General features: G+C 43.3%; 1 protein-coding gene across 6 annotated transcripts in view; it reads right to left on the reverse strand.

The window, feature by feature from the left end:
- LOC122246973 (hormone receptor 4) overlaps nt 1–18440 on the reverse strand; it is a 279086-nt gene extending 260646 nt beyond the window's left edge. The window contains exon 1 of one of the 6 annotated variants that reach the window (XM_043005923.2): nt 17571–18440. The gene's annotated coding sequence lies outside the window, so the exon portion shown is untranslated. Of the gene's footprint in view, nt 1–12893; nt 13006–13721; nt 13750–17570 lie in introns of those variants that run through there. The other 5 variants (XM_043005953.2, XM_043005940.2, XM_043005971.2 and 2 more) reach the window with 5 other exon arrangements.
- Nucleotides 18441–18868: the final 428 nt, after the last annotated feature.

The following is an 18868-nucleotide window of genomic DNA, read 5'->3' on the forward strand; positions in this document are numbered from 1 at the left end:
GTAATTGGAATTATCACTGCAATCCATATACAAACAACAAGAATATGTATGTGCGTCGAACACATGAATAAAATGAGAAATAACTAAATCAGTTCTTTCTGCGCTCGAAGATCTGGGCCCATCTCCTAAATGTGGACCGGATGAGTGCCATAACCGACACGAGCGGAATCCCTAGAACAGAGCACACCCCTTGTGTACCCACTTCCCATACATGCCCAGTCACCGCACGCTATGGTCCCGCCCGCGAATCTCTCAAAGCAGTTCTTCCGACGTCCTTTCGGCGTGGAGCTGGGCCACACCTGGCACGCCGTGTGTAATATTTAATGAAACCTCGTAGGCTGGCGCGTGTTGGTGGCCCGGCCGTGCAGTGAGAAACGTGGAGAAGCTTCCAGTCTGGGAGCTGGAGAAGGGAGAAGAAGAGAAGAGCTGGAGAAGAAGAGGAAATGAAGAGGAGCTGCATGTGGTCGGCGGTGGGGCTCCGCGACATTGACCAAGGTTGTTGCCGTCACCTCCGGCCCACCCACTCACCCACTGCCATACTACATCTCAATTCTACCTGCAAGCACACATCTTGGGGGTCGAAGTGCTCCTCTGACACTAATCCCTGTTTTCATGCAGAACTGGCTTACGTGTCTCGTGCATATGACCGCATAAATAATTTTACAATAATTTAAAATCGACAGGTTACCGAATGTCTTACATAAAACCGCCAGATAATCAGAAACAAAGAGAACCATGAAGTCATACGGTAAATCATCCGTCGACAGTAGCGAGAGGTTAAGGCTTATCTAGCTATCAGTCACTCGAACAAATTCAGGGCTAAAAATGGATGTTCTCTTTTGATAACAACGAAGCTAAATCTAGCGCACTCATAACCGCGCATTGTCATCGAAATAATCCAGAGAGAAAAAAAACATACACAACTCAAACATCAAGAATATCCACTTCTTAAGAATTGCCTTCGCTCTTTTCGCTTGGACTCATTCAGACCCTTATACCTGTCTCAACCATCCCTTAAAAAACGTTTTGTCGTTCTTTAATCGCTCTGCAATCATCCTCCCAAGCCATGATTCACCTCATAATCCTCTTCACCTCTGTGGTTCTTCTTACTTTTACTCGCGGCCTTCCTCATGGATACAGTTGGCGGCTTTTGGCCTTTCTCTTCACCGTTCCTCCTCGTTCTTCCCCTTCTTTTCCGTGGCAGACCAAGTTTTACAAGAAAATATGCCACGGAATTTGAAATACTGGCAGATATCTATTCAATGTTTCCCTTTGCATATCTTTATTTCCTCTGTGACACTCTTACTTAGTTTTTTTTTTCCCTTTCATTGTTTTTTTCCATTCCATTGTATTATTCACTCCGTTCATGAAAGAAAGAAAGAAAAAATAAGTTGACTTCAATTCTTATCGATCCACATCACCCAGACCACCTCTCGTGCCAGCCCTTGCGCAGCCGAGGATCCTATGACCCCTAAATCCCTCAGTCCTGAATCTCGCCTGGACCTTGCTCACCCCTTCCAAGACGGCTCTCTGTCATCCACCGCTTCCCGTCCCTGCCCTAGCCTCTATCTATTCATTTTTACCTACTCTCCCTAACATGACTAACGCGTGCGTAGTATATTTCCTAGTAGTTAAATTCTTTCGGCATTCGTTTTGTTTCATTGTTAACACATTTTCACCTTATTCCCTTTTACAATGAGCTAATCTATTCTTCAACAGGTTTTACACACCCCATTAACCATACCCCCATATATAATCTTCAAAGGGACCTTCTTCCTCCATCTTTCACCCAAACAAATCTTAATGAGCCTCTTAATACACAATAATACACTGTGCCCTTGGATGAATGACGAAACGACGGTCTTGGCCTTTTACCTCTTTCCCTCATCCTTCATACTGCCTTCCCAGACCCTTGTCCATTGAGCTCGGTTTTACCTTCGCCCCCCACACCGCCTCCCCAATCTCTCTTACCTTATCCAGGTACCCTGACCTTCCTCCCTGTATTACGCATTATCGTAGCCAACTCACCGTGTCCCTACGCCTTACAAGGTAGTTTCTCTGCTACTGCCACACTAATGGAATCAAAGTAGGTCAGGCATGGGAGTCAATGACCTTGCTTTAGTCTTCATCGACAACCTTTTTAAGCATTAAAGGGAATTGCGGTGCACACTAGAAAACAAAATACCCGATGGATGTCAACTCTTCAAAATATCTCCAGTATGCATATGCACTTAAAACTTTGGTTGCAATATACAAAAAAATAAAAAAAATAAATGTCGTCGATTACCTGAGGAAATAAAGACTTCGATGCCGCTATGTAATATTCACGCGGCAAAAACCCTGCAAATCGCCATCCGAACGTAACATAACAAAGACGTCCCAGCGACGTGTGACGTGACTCACGTGGAGAGAGCAGAAAAGGGATAATCATACAAAATCTCATAGAGCTAATAAATGGGTCATGTGCGTGGGCTGATAATTACAGGTTCAAAAGGTTCCGCTAGTTAGAATCATCCATCTTCGGCTAACAGTGTGAGGGGTATACTTCCGCTAGTGGACGGGAGTTAACAAGACGAGATGGGCGAGGAGACAGACAGACAAGAAGAAGAAGAAGAAGAAGAGAGAAAGAGAAAGAGACAAACAAACAAAAAAACTAGTGATTGACACACGTGGTTAAGCTTCAACCAGTGACAGATCAACACCATACATCGGATCGGTTCATTCATCACAGATCGAAGTGGAAATAGTTAAAATCTATGCCACCGGCACGCGATAAGCTAAGAGCAGTTACGAATAGCTGTCCACGTCTATATCTGCGCCATTGTGTTCTTCGAGGTCTAAATAAGGATACTTTCATCTCTCAGTCGCGTTTGTCTTGTATGGAAAATGAAACGAGGTTAATGAAGATAAAAAATTATATATAATCGAAAAGATTTGAAAGTGGATGAAATTGATCAGCTGTTGCTCGACGCATCAACAATTTTTTTTTTCTTTTCTTTATACGAAACACTGATATTACTGATAGCCTTAACGGCGTTGCCAAATCATGTATTACAGCAATACAGGCATCACCTCGCTAGTTCCGGGTTGTGTTTTTTTTAATGTGTGAAGCTAAGGACACTTAACGAAATATTTGATGGTTAAGGATCCAAGTGCGTGTGTGTGTGAGTGTGTGTGTGTGTGTGTGTTTGTGTGTGTGTTTGTGTTTGTGTTTGTGTTTGTGTTTGTGTTTGTGTTTGTGTTTGTGTTTGTGTTTGTGTGTGTGTTGTGTTTGTGTGTGTTTGTTGTGTTTGTGTGTGTTGTGTTGTGTTTGTGTGCGTGTGTGTTGTTTGTGTGTGTGTGTTGTGTGTTTGTGTGTGTGTTGTGTGTGTGTTGTGGGTTTGTGTGTGTGTGTGTGTTGTTTGTGTGTGTGTTTGTAGTGTGTGTTTCGTGTGTGTGTGTGTGGGTGTGTGGTTGTGTGTGGGGTGTGTGTGTGTGTGTTGTTTGTGTGGTGTGTGTGTGTGTGTGTGTGTGTGTGTGTGTGTGTGTGTGTGTGTGTGTGTGTGTGTGTGTGTGTGTGTGTGTGTGTGTGTGTGTGTGTGTGTGTGTGTGTGTGTGTGTGTGTGTGTGTGTGTGTGTTCGTGAAATATATCACGATAAGTAAATACAGTAATCTGATTGTTTGCTTTAGACATATAAATATATATATATAAATATATATATATATATATATATATATATATAAATATATATATATATATATATATAGATAGAGAGAGAGAGAGAGAGAGAGAGAGAGAGAGAGAGAGAGAGAGAGAGAGAGAGAGAGAGAGAAAGATAGACGGAGAAATATATATATATATATATATATATATATATATATATATATAGAGAGAGAGAGAGAGAGAGAGAGAGAGAGAGAGAGAGAGAGAGAGAGAGAGAGAGAGAGAGAGAGAGAGAGAGAGAGAGAGAGAGAGAGAGAGAGAGAGAGGGAGAGAGAGAGGAGAGAGAGAGAGAGAGAGAGAGAGAGAGAGAGAGAGAGAGAGAGAGAGAGAGAGAGAGAGAGAGAGAGAAAGAGAGAACTTTCCATACATCCTACATATGCTAGCGTTTGTATAACCACATAAATAATTAGTTAAGTACGAGAGCAAGGAGCATGTAAACACGTACACGGCACGAGAAGGATGCACGTAACTGCCAGCGTCATACAAACTCCTCAGTTTTCACGTTCTGGCCAAGCGAGTCCCCAAACCTCGAAGACAGTAGGTAATACACATCATTGCTGAGTGAAACTTTAAACTTGGGGTGAAACTGTCCTCCAACCAATCTAGTTTTCACGATGTGAGAATTCGACTTTCACCAAGAATGGAGAAGGGAGAGGGGTAGCGGGGACAGGGGGAGGGGGGGGTGGAGGAGTTAGAGGTAGTTGAAGAAAGAGGATTGGGGGAGTGGGGGGTAGTGCGGAGGGAAAAGAATAATGGGGACACGGGGAGAGAGGGGGTTGCGTAGAATAGGAAAGGAGATGGAGAAGGGACAGGAAGTGCAGCAAGGCAGGCGGTTGGTGGATTTCCCTCCTGTGGATTTCTCTTCTGATGAGCTCGACGGTTGTCCTGTCGATCGAAGCGTTCAGGTCAGCCGGGTTTTGACCTCTCGCCGCGGCTGTAACCTCTTGCAACAGAAGGCGGACGCCAGAAGGAAGGTAACTTGTTGCACGACGAAGCTCGGGTTTAAAGTTGAGTTATTTCATCATCGATGTTGAAGCGCGTGCGAAAGGATATGCAATGGAGAGGCAATGGAAGGTTGAAAGGGGATAATAAAGGGGAAAGAAGTAGCGAAGGAGGAGGAGAAGGGGGGAAGGAAAGGAAGAAGAAAGAAAGATCGAACGAAAGGAAACGCATTGAGAAAAAAAGAAAGTAATACGAAGAAGGACCCGAGCGATAGGAGCAGGACGGAAGAGAAGCGAAGGAAGAGGGGCAGGGTCTGGAGGCAAGACCCGTCAGTGCCGCCGAGTGCCATCGCCAAGGTGCCATTGAGGTCCTGCCGAGAAAGTCCATGCCTCACTCTCCTTTAAGCGCCCTTCACGGCTTTCCATAAAACAAGACTCAAAAGAGACCGGTTCGAGTTAATGACCTTTTTCCTCACGTTACAATCCCGAGACTCACTTCGCCTCCCCCCACCCCCCCTCCGACAGACAGACACTGGGAAATGAATGCTCTCCCTGATGCAAACTTATTCAAACAAACAAAAACATATTAACACAATTGTCTAAAAAAAATTATATGAGTCACTAAATGCATTGACATTCCCGATTCCAAGTTACTAATTCATTAAAACGGTCAAACAAAATGTTATGGTTAATCTAAAAAATCATAATAATTATAATAAAATAACAGAGATTAGGAACAAATTGCGATTTCTCAAAATCTTCGAAAAATGTAGATCCGAATAAAAAAAGAATAACATAAAACATTCTTCACGAAATTCTTACCCGTTCACCTATTATCTTAGATTATTGACCTGTCGGCGTTCTGTCATCGTCTTGTTTTCGGTTTTACATTCTCCTTCGCTTTTATTCGTCCTTTCTCTTCTCTCTTTTCGTTCAGGTTCTCGCCAGATCTAGTGTCTATATTCTTCCCTCTTTAATCCTATTATCAAATTTTTACGTTTTCTTTTCTGTCCCTTTGGTGTATTCATTATAATTAGCTTTATCATTATTGCAAATATTACCATCGATATTGATACTAATATCATCAACATCATCATCATCATATTCATCAGTAGCGGTAGCAATATCATCATTATCATTATCATCATCGTTATCATTGTCATTAATATCATCAGTCCTGTTATCATATTTTCAGTATCACCATCATCACAATCATCATGATATTAGTTATCACAATCACCACAGCAAATATTCTCACCATCGATAGCATAATCATCACCAGTCATGTTATCATTGTATTTATTGTTACCGTTTAAACATAACTTTTTCATTACTAACATCATCACATTCATCATCATTATAATCATCGTCATCAACATCTCCAGTTGCTATCATTCTTTGTTTAGTGTCATTTACTTTTTTATATATATATTTTTATCATTACTCTCTTATATATTTTCATCTAGCATTAACGTAACCATTATTTTGGTACAATGATACAATATGAAATTCTTAACTTTTTCTTATTTCTTTCTTCTCCATCTACTTCTCCTTCTTTTTATTCTCCTTCTCCTTCTCCTTCTCTTTCTCTTTCTCTTTCTCTTTCTCTTTCTCTTTCTCTTTCTCTTTCTCTTTCTCTTTCTCTTTCTCTTTCTCTTTCTCTTTCTCTTTCTCTTTCTCTTTCTCTTTCCCTTTCTCTTTCTCTTTCTCTTTTTTTTCTCTCTCTCATTCTCATTCTCTTTCTCTTTCTCTTTCTCTTTCTCTTTCTCTTTCTCTTTCTCTTTCTCTTTCTCTTTCACTTTCTCTTTCTCCTTCTCCTTTCCCCTCCCCCTCCCCCTTTCTTTCCCCTTCCCCCCTCTTTTCCCTTTCCCCTTCCCCTTTCCCTTTCCCTTTCCCTTCCCCTTCCCCTTCCCCTTCCCCTTCCCCTTCCCCTTCTCTTCCTTCTTCTCCTTCTCCTTTTCCTTCTCCTTCTCCTTCTCCTTCTCCATTCCATCTACATCTCCTCCTCCATCTTCATCTCCTTCTCCTTCCCCTTCCCTTTCCCCTTCCCCTTCCCCTTCCCTTCCCCCCTTCCCCTTCCCCTTCCCCCTTCCCTTCCCCTTCCCCTTCCCCTTCCCCTTCCCCTTCTCCTCCTCCCCTTCTCTTCTTCTTCTTCTTCTTTTCTTCTTCTTCTTCCTTCTCTCTCTTCTTCCTTCTTCCTCTTCTTCTTCTTCTCCTTCTTCTTCTTCTTCATCTTCTTCTTCTCTCTCCATCTCTCTCCATCTCCATCTCCATCTCCATCTCCATCTCCATCTCCATCTCCATCTCCATCTCCATCTCCATCTCCATCTCCATCTCCATCTCCATCTCCATCTCCATCTCCATCTCCATCCCCATCCCCATCTCCATCTCCATCCCCATCCTTATCTCCATCTCCATCTCCTTTTCCTTTTCCTTTTCCTTTTCCTTCTCCTTCGCCTTCCTCTTCTCTGTGCATTACGAACACTTCCTGCTCCTGTCACTCACCAAGCACTCGAGGTCATTGAACTTTTCTTTCCAGACTCCGCATGGAAATATTGAAGAAAAAAAAGAAAACTTTAGGATGAAATGAAAAACTAGCTCCGTTTTTTTCTTTCTTTCTCCTTTCTTTGGAGAATTAAAACTCGAAAACTGAACTCAAGTAACGGAAAACTGAACTCGTGCAAACTTCGTGTCTCGAAAAATCCCTTGTCCTCAATCAAAAAAAGGATGCGTCCTAAATCAACTTACTTGCAATATGTTTTTTTTATAAATTTGTTTGTAATTCACTTCGTCTATTTACTCGTGAATATATCATGTTTATGTATACATATATATAGCTTTAATTAATCTATTTCTTGGGATGATTCGAGTTACGTAAATCAAATGGAGGGCCATCAGATCTATAAAGATAATCACCCCTATTCTGCCTCTGGATTCAATCAAATTAACAAAATTATCCTTTTCCTTCTACGATTAGTAAGTTAAACTAATCTAATTTCCTAAATAATCTCATTTCTCAATGTGTTCAATCTTTAAAAAATATTGTTTTCAAACTACTCATTGATTTATTTTTTGTTGCTGTTCCTTAATGCAAAATACCCATAGGCTAAATAAATCCGTCAGCTTTTTCTTCACTATGTCAATGAACTCTCTAACCCTATGACCTAACAGAGGGCCAAGTAAACTGCAGTTTCCACCGTACACCATGATAGATCAATGAACTCACGAAAACATCTTATCCAGAGGCTATTGAGCTCCGCAAATCCCATATTTTGATAACGCTGAACCCTTAAGTTACTCCATAATACAAGTTGATAATCTTTCAACATTTATGTGTTCAAAGTCCGTGAGTTACTGTGCGTAAAATCTAAGCAAATTACTTTCGTTCTGCACTGCCTAAAGCCACTGCTTGATCCCACAATGAACTCTGAACACATCCCTCAACCCAGGTCAATGGACCCTGAACACACTCCTAGTCCCAGGTCAATGGACCCTGAACACCCTCCTCAACCCAGGTCAATGGACCCTGGACACACTCCTCAACCTAGATCATTGAACCCTAAACTCACTAGGTCAATGAACCCTAAACCACAAGAAACTTGAACCTATCCCAGGTCAATGAACTCCTAAACCTGTACTCGGGAAAGGTCAATGATCTCTTAAACCTATTCTCGGCAAGGGTCAATGAACTCTTAAACCACTCCCCAAGGAAGGTAAAAATATCAATTAGCCATACAGGTCACTGATATCTTAAATCAGTCCTCAAAATAGGTCAATGAACTCTTAAACTAGTCCTCAGGAAAGGTCAATGAACTCTAAAAGCTGTCGTCAAGATAGGTCAATGTACTCTTACAGTAGTCCTCATAAAAGGTTAATGAACTCTCGAACCAGTCCTCTAAGACAGTTCAATGACCTCTAAAGCCAGAAACCAGGCCTCAAGATAGGCCAATGAACTCTTAACTCGCCCCTCAGCACCTTTAAAATATTCTAAAAACATCATTCAATTGATTTTTCATTCACTTCTACATAGGTCAGCAATATCCAAATTAGGTTTAAAACACTTGTAAATTATTTATAAATCAGAAATCCACACCCTAACATAGCTCACTGAACCTGCAGTGTACAGTACTCTTTAAAGCAGGCAAATAAATCTTGAAAGTCACGTTGTAGCACAGGTCAATATGAGGTGTTTGTTAAGGCTTCCCTTTTATTGTTTACGAGATACAAACACGATTTTTATGTCTCAGCATCTTGATGTAATAGTTTCTTCATGTTAGGCTAAGAGTTACTCTTTGTAAATCAACACAATTATCCTGTCTTTTAACAGTCAAATAAGATGATACAAAAATAATTATTTTTAGCTATATCTACGAAACTATTTACATTTGCAAATCATGCACGAAAAGTAAACACTGAAGTCGATACCTAAATTCAATAAATGCCAATCAATGAAATCTCCAAGTTCGTAGGTTGCGGCTATTTAAAAGTGACAATGGCCATGACCTTCGTCCTCCAGTTACTATAACAGGTCAATGCAGGTCGATCTCCCATTTGTCAAAATGGTTAGGTTAAGACTCGTTGACATTGATCAACTTACATTTTTCTCCGCCATCGTAATAAGTCAATAGTGTCTATAGTCATTCAATCATAGGTGAATTCCGAGTGCCTACTCTTCCCTAACTAGGTCACTGAACTCTTATGCCACCCACATCTACGGGTCAATGAACCCTCCACCGCCCATTCACTGAAATAGGTCATTGAACTTTTTCTTTTTACTTTTGTCGATATGGGTGAATGAACCTCCTTTCTCCCAGTCCCAGTTATCAATCTAATTCAAGACAAAATTATCATAGGTGTACAGTAGACGCTGGAACCAAGGAAATTACCACAGACAAAGAGTTTCCCTTTATTTCCTTTTGTTCTTCTTTAAGGGAATGATGTTCATGACTGTTACTAGTGAATGTGTAACTTTCACTGAAACTATAAATCAGAAGGCATAACGTAACACATGTTATCATAAATTCCTCGTTTTCGGATAAATATACAGTATATACACAAAGGGCAGAATCCTTTGTCCCCTTCTAACGGGTTAGTCACAATCTGGCCAAGGTGTTATCTGAAACATGAACACATAACCATACAACATACAAACCAACCGGTTATTGGTCATTATTCTATTGGTTGAAATGTATTCATTAACGACAAAGTGTAATTAAAAATAACAGGAATCTGCCTCTTGTTTTACGAGAAGAGTTCTGCAAGTTGATGAACGAGCCCAAGCTTACTTAACACGCAAATCGACTTGCAAGCATGCAAGCGCTCCAAGCAGCTAAGGAAGCACAAACAAGCAAGCATCCTCGTCTCCCGCGTGTGGCCGAGACAAAGGGAAAGAGACGGCGAAAGATGGACGCGGGGGCCGCCCTCGCCAGACATCCGCGGCGACCTACGGGCTGAACCATGAACCGAGTGCGAGGGCGCGGGTGCACGTACCGACATGCCCCACATCGTTCACTCTGGGTTCACTTATCTGCCGGAGGGGTCAGGCGCGCGGTCACGATTGCTCCCCACCCCACCTCGCCCATCCCCCGCCCTCGCCCTTCTTCTTTCCACCATCATCAGCTTCTGCCGAGGACGCCCGGGAACGACCGTGTCTGCCGCAATTCGGTGCTTGCTTCCAATTGGAACACCTGTAATACCTGCACGATGCCTCTCAATACTACGATACGTATGAAGCTATCATCTAATAAAAATAAAGTAATGGCACAATAATACCCACAGACACACACAAACACACACACACACACACACACACACACACACACACACACACACACACACACACACACACACACACACACACACACACACACACACACACACACACACACACACACACACACACACACACACACACACACACACACACACACACACACACACACACACACACACACACACACACACACACACACACACTTCCGCGAAAGACCCAAACCGACAATGGGTGGGCTGGCTTATATAAGATTGCCCGATTATGTTCCTGGGTCAATTGCGACATGAGGGCGCGTGCAGGGTATCTCACGGGGCGTATGCCTTCCTCTCCCCCTGCTGCCTCCTTCCCCTCCTCGCTCCCAAGGGTCAAAGGATCCCTGTCGATTCCCGAAAGACACTGAGCGAAAGGAAATGGGGTAGAGGAAAGGGGAGAGAGGGGAGAGAAGAGAGGGGAGAGAAGAGGAGAGAAGAGAGGGGAGAGAAGAGAAGAGAGGGGAGAGAGGAGAGGGGGAAAAGTGAAGGAGAGCTTGCCTGAGAGAAGTTGAGGAAGGCTTAAAAGTGTAGGATCTGGGGGTCACTTTACTTGAAGGCGCCGTGACCCACATCCCTGCAGCCTCCCACCGTAGTTAACAACGAACAGTGCCCGACCTCCTTAATGTGAGTGCTCGCAGCCAGATGTCCCAGCGGCGAGGGAGACGGACGGGAGGGCTTCAGTTTGCCTCGTCCGTCATTCGGTGGGCCCTAACCTCTCTCCATACCTACATCTCCCTCTCCCTTTCTCTCTCCCTCTCTCTCTCCCTCTCCCTCTCTCTCTTCTCTCTTCTCCTTTCTCCCTTCTCTATTTTTCCTTTTCTTTTTTCTCTCTTCTCTCTTCTCTCTCGCCTCTTGTTTCTTCTCCCTTCTCCCTTCCCTCTTATCTCTTCTCTCTTCGCTCCTCTCCCTCCTCCCTCCTTCCTCCTCCCTCCTCCCTCTTCCCCCCTCCCTCCTCCCTCTTCCCCCCTCCCTCCTCCCTCCTCCCACTCCCTCTCTCTCCCACTCCTTTCTCTCCTTTTCCATCCCTTCCTTCCCCTTTCTCTTTATCCTCACCCTTGTCCTTATCCTTATCCTTCCTCCCGCCCCCCCATTCTCATTCTTATTCGCATTCTCATTTTCCATTTCCTTCCTATATCCCTTGTTTCGTTTTTTTCCTTCTCTCCTTCACTCGCCCACACTTTTCCTTCGTCGAAGATGTATTAATTCAGTCATCTAACCTGTGCATCCCTGAGCGCCCGAACACTTGCGTTCACGTGGCTTTGCACACGGCTCATCCACTTAATGACGAGAGCGAGTGTTTGGCCACCTTTCGGCAACCACTCGCTCAGCTTCATGCATGCGTTTTTTTTTTAGCAAGGCAGCAGCTACCGAAACACCTTCGCCCTTTGACTCGCTTCGTCACTACTCGCGTTCCTCTTGTTTTGTTTTTTTCTTTTAGTAGAACATTTCCGAGACGACTCGACTCGGGCGCTCCCTCTCGCGAACGATATCGTGTCCCTTCCGACGCCACCGCTCCCCCGCGTTTCCGAGAGCTCCGCAACAAGTGTCGTCACGTGGCCATTCATCTCGACCCTGCGGGCATTTCACGAGCAACCTGACTCACGATCGAGGCAACAGACGCCTATTAAGGATTCCTTTTGTCGTCGGTAAAACGGCTTTTCTCGAGCGGGAACGACAACTGCCACGCCGCCATACCCAAGGATTGCTACATGCGAGACGTTGATGATGATGACGACAGCTGTGCAAACCCTCGTCGGCATGTTGTTTTTTGAAGTGAGGGGAATAGGATGGACGGCCACGGGGACAAAATAACCCTCATAAATTAAAGATAATCAAATCATGAATGGCGTTTGATATCAAACGCGTGTACGATAGAACAGGCTAGGAGAAAACTCCCCAGCAGGGCCGCGAAACAATGATCATCATACATCACTCATATTAAACTCGACAGCACTATAAATAGAACACTTCGCATACCACCACAGCCCGCCGAAAAAACACACGAGATAACTAAAAAGAATCGTATCAATTCAACCCGCCTCATAAAGCGAGCGAGAGCCGCAATCGTTTCCGTAAAAGAGTTACCGCTCAATTACCACCCCTCCCCCACCCCCTCCCACCCCACGAAGCGTCTCATCATGGTACTCACGCCTGAAGACGATGGTCCCGGCTGTCCGTGCTGCCACTGAGAACTAGGTCACACGTATCACGTGACTTCTTATCAACAAGGGCACACCTCAGCAGGTCACATCATTAATATACACTTCAGCAACCATCTCTTTCGGCATTTGTATTATATTCAGAGCCAAAATATCCTACGGGCTCCCTGAGACCGGTGGCGGGTTACTAGTGCTCAAACAGGACAAAGCCAGGACAGACAAATACCTTCAACCAAGACAAAGGAAACTCCCGACCGAAAAAGCGAGTTTTCGTGGATCCGTACCTGCTCCATTGCTACCTGCGCCGTGTCCCCTGGCGTAGGGGGCTCATCGCCGGGCTACACGCAGAACGCAAGCACAGACACACACCATTCAGTTCCTCTCCACAACTACGTCACAGATCCTAGTCCGCCACGCAGAAGGTCTCTCTAACTACGCATCGCCAGTGTCACTTCGCTCTTCAAAAAAGGAGGATACAACAGGAAAAAAACGAATGATAAATTAACAAATAAATAACCATCAAAATAAGTACAAAATTGGCTAAGATCGAACCGTTTCCCCTTACGACACGTTACAAAATTTCTGATACAGCAGAGAAGTTTTTTTTTTGTTTTTCGTCAGCAGCAGACACTCCAGCGAATCATATAGAGAAACACCGAATATTCTAACAGCCAACCTTAATCTTAAAACAACTAAGTCAGAATGTTCTGATTGTATGAGAGCCGTAAATAAACCTATTTTCACTTTATACTGCGCATGATAGTCTTATGGTCATAAAAATACGCAGAACTATAACGTCTATATCGTCCATTTTCGTCGAGCTGAGACTGTGGCTTTGTTGGAGACACGCAAGAACACTCATCAATTTAAAGGAAAAATAAATGTTTATTTTTTCCGGGATGATCTGCTGATAACTTTCAGACCTTAAAGGCTAACATCAACTATAGATAGAATACACAAGAGGATAAGATATTTAAAATACGAATAAAGACTGTACACAGAAAGTAAAATGGGATTTTTGTAGTCAACACAAAAGTCCTTTGTGCGATCGCAGCTTCTCTCTTAATGGATACACTTAGTTAACCATATCTGACACATTATATATAACTCACCTATTCATATGTTTTCCAGCCGGAAAAAATACTCCAAGCTGGCACATTTTGGCCAAACTTGGTTTAGCATGGCCGGCTTCTCGCCAGGAAAAGTCTTGGCCAGCCATGTGCCACTTGCTTAGCATCGAGCCAGGAAGGAATTGTCGCTGATGCTAAATTCGCCGCGCTGTGTTACAAATCCTTAAGCCATGCCCACATTACGTAGCTTCACACACTGCATACTACTGAGCCCTCCGCTCTGCAATGGCATTCACTGATTGTACACATTACACAACACAGAACAAGGCCCCGTGAACTCGTCCTTCACTCCAGCACTTCACATAAACCTGCTCCATCTCGAACTAACAAAACCAGCATCTTTCTAACGACTACCACTACCAATGAGGCCAATGACGTGTCTGATAATAAGCACAAAACAACTCTTGCATGATGAGCGCGCCCCTGAAGCTGGTGCCAGAGTTGGACGCGGCGCTGCTGCTCCCACAGGCCCTCGCTCACCAGCGCCCGAAATTCTAGGTCATGAGTGCAGGGTATCGTCTGCCTTGCTGTCTGGCCTGTAAGGTGAGCCTGCTGTATGAAGAGGATCTCACGCATCCTTTCCCATCACACCTCAATCGCAGGACACTATAAGTTACGGAATACGAGGTGCGAATAATAAATATGCTGATTCATTTTTCATGGTGATTAGACCATCCCGGCGTGAAGAAGTGGCTTATGAGTTTATATTTCCCGCAATAACTCACAGATCATAAATCTTTCCTACATTCTAAAAAAGATGATGTACAGAATATTGCGCGTCCATCCATCGGTCCGTCCGTCCGTCCGTCTGCCTGTTTGTATACCTGCTTGCCTGTCTGCCTGCCTGCCAGCCTGCTTGCATGTCTGCCTGCTTGTCTGCCTGTCTGCCTGCCTGCCTGCCTGTCTTCCTGTCTGCCTGCTTGCATGTCTGCCTACTTGTCTGCCTGCCTGCCTGCCTGCCTGCCTGCCTGCCTGCCTGCCTGTCTGCCTGTCTGCTGCCTGCCTGCCTGCCTGCCTGTCTGCCTGCCTGCTTGCCTGCCTGCCTGCCTGCCTGCCTGCCTACCTACCTGCCTGCTTGCCTGCCTGTCTGCCTGCCTGTCTGCTGCCTGCCTGCCTGCCTGCCTGCCTGCTTTCCTGCCTGTCTGCCTGCCTGCCTGTCTGCCTGTCTGCTGCCTGCCTGCCTGTCTGCTTGCCTGCCTGTCTGCCTGCCTGCCTACCTACCTGCCTGCCTGCCTGCCTGCCTGCCTGCCTGCCTGCCTGCCTGCCTGCCTGCCTGCCTGCCTGCCTGTATGTATGTTTATGTGTAATGTATACATGGTATGGTATGGTATGGTATGATATGTGTATATGTATGTGTATGTGTATGCGTGTCTGTATATGTATGTGTATGTGTATGTGTATGTGTATGTGTATCTATATTTACATTCATGTTTAGATTTATATTTAGATTTATACTTATACTTATACTTATACTTATACTTATACTTGTATTTATATTCTTATTTATATGTACATGTATATGTATATGTATATGTATATACATATATATATATATGTATATGTATATGTATATGTATATGTATATGCATATGCATATGTATATGTATATGTATATGTATATGTATATGCATATGCATATGTATATATGTATATGTATATGTATATGTATATGTGTATGTGTATGTGTATGTGTATGTGTATGTGTATGTGTATGTGTATATGTATATGTATATATGTAAATGTGTGTGTATGTATATGTATATGTATATGTATATGTATATGTATATGTATATGTATATATGTATGTATATGTATATGTGTATGTGTATGTGTATGTGCATGTGTATGTGTATGTGTATGTGCATGTGTATGTGCATGTGCATGTGTCTGTGCATATGCATGTGTACGCGTGCGCGTATGCGTATATTTTTATATACATATGTGCGTATATATGTATATCTATAAATATATGTATATATGTATATTTATATATATATGAATCTATAAGTGCGCATCTCTATAAATATTTGTGTTACGTAAAACGTTATTATACCATTCCTATACATCTACTAATGAAGAATAACAGATGAGACGACCATAACATCAAACAAAGGAACCTGAAAAAATGAAGAAGAGAAACAGAAAGAAAACATCCGAAAATAAATTCACAATTACACCATCCCCATGTAATGAAAGGAAAAAAAACATAATAGAAGAGCATAACCATATATAACTTAGAGAAAGAAATAGCATACTAGAGAAAACAGCATAGTTTACGAATCAATGAGTCGGGGACGGGGGTGGGGGGGGTAGAGGGCAAGGATGGGAGGGGGCCGGGTGGAGGGGTGGGGTGTGGGGGGTGCGGGGGAGAGAGTGCCAAGACCCGTGTCATTCCACCAGACTGCCAAAGCAATGAGGAAGTGAGCCGCGAGAAACAAAGAAAGGCAAAGAAATACGTTAAGAATACTACACATGCCATTCATCAACCGATGATTAACAAACACCTAACCAATTACCAAGTATAAACACCTGGCATGTACATCTGGCCTAGCGAGTTACAATTAAAATAGGTAACATTAAGTAACGTCAAGCACCACGTGTATTACTTGACATGCTTCTCAGACACAGTCGCAAAGGTTGCCGACCCGTGTGGCTAATATTCTCCAGATAATTTTCCACGATAAGATAAGCCCAAATTTATGATTTTTTACCGAAAGCAATGTAGGACAATGTAACAACACCGAGAGCGAGGTGGGAGTCCGGGGCCGTAATGGTAACTGCGTTATAATGACGGCGTTGTGACTCATCCGGTTCGGGCGGGTTCGCGGGGGTTGTGACGACTCGTCGAAGGTTGTGGCGAGGACCTAGCTTTGGGACTTTTAGTGACGATTAGTGATTGGTCAAATAAAGACAGGTGACGGTAACAAAACACGTAGTGTGTCTCATTTTAACTGGAGTCCTGACGTACTCAATAAAAGTGGAACCGCTTATCATACAGCAACACCTTTCTATAATCCCCCTAAAATACGCCAGTGACCAAACTGAGTGCCACAAGCAGGACGTACCACCATAACTTTGTGGTTGTGTAAGCATGTACTAACTGCCACCAGCGCTCTACTCCGCCTCCTCCGTCGCTCATGATCCGGGAGACATCCCAGAGGCATCCTGATTTCGGCTCCGGTACTTGAAAAAATCTTTTTCTTTCTATTTTTAGCCTGCAGAACGAAATACTTTACTTCCTAAGATAGAAGCTCTTATCATTGTATTTGAATCGACTTTCTCCACGTCAACATTAATAAGCAATTTTAACAATGAATGCCAAATCATACACGAGCTTTTGTTAACCGTTAACATTTCACCATCACTCTTCACAATAAATTGCACCGGGAATTCAACAAACACACAATGAGAGTCACGTATCCTGAACTAACGGTAAAGTTTGTAAAATTTGATATTTGATCGCAGAACAGGAGATAGGACAGGTAGGCGCGCTCTGGTTATTCTGGCAACTCTTCTATCGCGCGTATACAGAGGCTATTCAACTCTGGAGCGGTCAATTCAAAGTTCAAAACGTGTTTTATCCCAGCTGGGATGGCACGGGCATCCTCTTTTGGCATGCTTTCGGTTCTCTGTGTTCCTAAGAGCCATTCGTCGCCAAAAATAACACAAAACAGAAATTAGGGGTTGCATGTTTATAGTAATTTCATATTCTCTCTCGTAGAGTTCACTCACCCCTACATGGGTAGTCACAGTGACCCGATGTAATACTGGCATTTTTCCCCCGATTGCGGCTTTTCCTCCGGGCACGGGGTAATCTATTTATGTACTCACCTGTATTCCATGATGAAAGATGAATTCAGTTAGCGTAATCCTTTATCCAAAATCACTTGTGCTGGATACACGGAAAAAATCAGAGGAGTGCCACCAGAAGGCACCGAAAATTCAGATACTGATAACGCGATAAGACTTAGAGAGCAATACCCTGGCTTATCTAGTTAATTAGGTCACACAGGTGAACAATTAGGATAATTTCACACTTAAAGTAGCACTGGCGGCATCAAAATGTAGGCCTTTGCAACACACGATACGCCATTTCAATTTTCCTACTTATTGAAACAGTCCCCTTCATTGTGCATTAACAATGTACAGTCTATGTGAGATTCCTGTTAAATAATATAACATGTGATTTTGCTACGATAGATTAAATCACCATTCACCAAAAATCACGGATATTCCACAGAAGATGTTATTCAACACTGCGAGTAAAAATTCCTATCAATGAGATGTCATCAGCTTCTTCCAGGTAGGTCAATTTTTACAGTACTTTTCACCACAGGCGGGTTCACCACTGATCACACTCGAGAACATGTAAGGTAATGCAGAGAATAAAGTTGATTGTGCATTTGTGAGTGCGTCCGTTCACATTATCCCTGCAGAACGTTAAGTACCGTTCTCCACCCGCTCACAACGGGACTTCTACACAGGGGAAGACACCGGGTTACAAAAATCTAGTTTCACTTTGCTGTCGCTCTTATTTACCGCAATGACGTTTCTCTCGTCTAGTTGTAATACCTTGTCAAAGTTTATCACATAGAAACACTCAGATAGATTAATCACCTTTATGTGCATGCATGAGCGTGGCCAAAATGCAACAGAGGTCTCGCTCCCGCTCTCCGGGTCTAAGGAATACATGCACACTGGGTGAGTATCGGAGTCATTGACCCCCAAACGGGCTCTCAGCTGTTCAAGTAGTTCTCTGTTTGGGTTTGGAGAATTTTTCTTGATCGGGATTGATATGTTAAATCAGCGATACTCGTGATGTATTTTGTATTGTTAATGTCATCTGGATATATTTTAACTTTGGCATGAGTTTCATTTCTTTGGAAAATCACTTTGAAGATTTGGTATTCCTCCGCGCAAGTGACGTACCTCCATGGCGCGAAAATTGATTCATTCAGAGCAGACGACGTCACCAAAGGTCAGTGGCACCACAAACCCGGTGATGATCAGATTTTCACTCTCTTTCCCATATATAACATTATATTCTTCCTATTTGCGTTCCTTAAACAAAAAATATATTAAGTAAGATGGCCATTGAGACTATAGTTAACTTTCGGAACTAGACAACT

This window comes from Penaeus japonicus, unplaced genomic scaffold, assembly GCF_977035675.1.
Source record: "Penaeus japonicus unplaced genomic scaffold, GWHDUDI00000001_assembly GWHDUDI00000029, whole genome shotgun sequence".
In the NCBI taxonomy this organism is placed as follows: Eukaryota; Metazoa; Arthropoda; class Malacostraca; order Decapoda; family Penaeidae; genus Penaeus; species Penaeus japonicus.